Source organism: Pseudorca crassidens, chromosome 17 (assembly GCF_039906515.1).
Source record: "Pseudorca crassidens isolate mPseCra1 chromosome 17, mPseCra1.hap1, whole genome shotgun sequence".
NCBI lineage: Eukaryota > Metazoa > Chordata > Mammalia > Artiodactyla > Delphinidae > Pseudorca > Pseudorca crassidens.
The window spans coordinates 68,204,903-68,205,806 of NC_090312.1; positions in this window are offsets into that span (position 1 = coordinate 68,204,903).

The following is a 904-nucleotide window of genomic DNA, read 5'->3' on the forward strand; positions in this document are numbered from 1 at the left end:
TAACAAACAAGAATAGAAATAGGTTTAAGTTATAACACATGAGAATAAAATTAAATGTAAAGACGACTTTCCTCAGTCTTAAGATTAAGTGGGTTGTTAGAGTAGAACGGATCTCTGTAGGATGGTTGGAGGGTGCTAGGGGTTTACTGATGGGCAGACCCAGAGAACCGCTGAAAATAAGTCTCCACCCCACATTGTTATGAGGTTACTTCAAAGTACAGTTGACCCTTGAACAACACAGGTTTGAAATGCACAGGTCCACGTGTACATGAATTTTTTCCAGTAGTGAATACTGCAGTACTACACAGTCCAAGGTTGGTTGAATCAGCTGATGGGCAATTGCGGTTAAGGAGGAACCACAGATACGGAGGGCTGACTGTAAGTTACACATGGATTTCTGACTACACGGAAGTCGGGGCTCTAACCCCCGTGTTGTTCAAGGGTCAACTGTTCTTAAAATCCAAAATGGAAAGTAAGAGGCGGCCAGTGCCTCAAGTGTTATAATGGCTTCAGGTTTAGCTGTCATTTATAAAAAGAAATTCAAACACAGAATGAAGCTGTTCGTTAAGACCAGTGTTGGGGACACTAGCAGCGAGCCAGCACTATCCTGTATGTGGGTACAGTGCAGATTTGAGCTGTGGTGCAGCCAGACAGCACACAGGTATTGGGATTCTTTCTATCCTCTCACTTTCACTATCAACAAGCTCCTGATAAAGTCTCTAATCTAAGAAGATGGTAACATTGGAAATTTGAGTGTAGGGCAACCAAAGCTATCAATGTCTGTTCCTGAACACTATCCCGTTCAAACATCTCTCTTTGAGGTGTGATATGGCATGGAGGAAAAAAAGAACACAATGTCCCTGCAACAATGCTGGTAACTAATAATCACACAGTCATTTGTAGG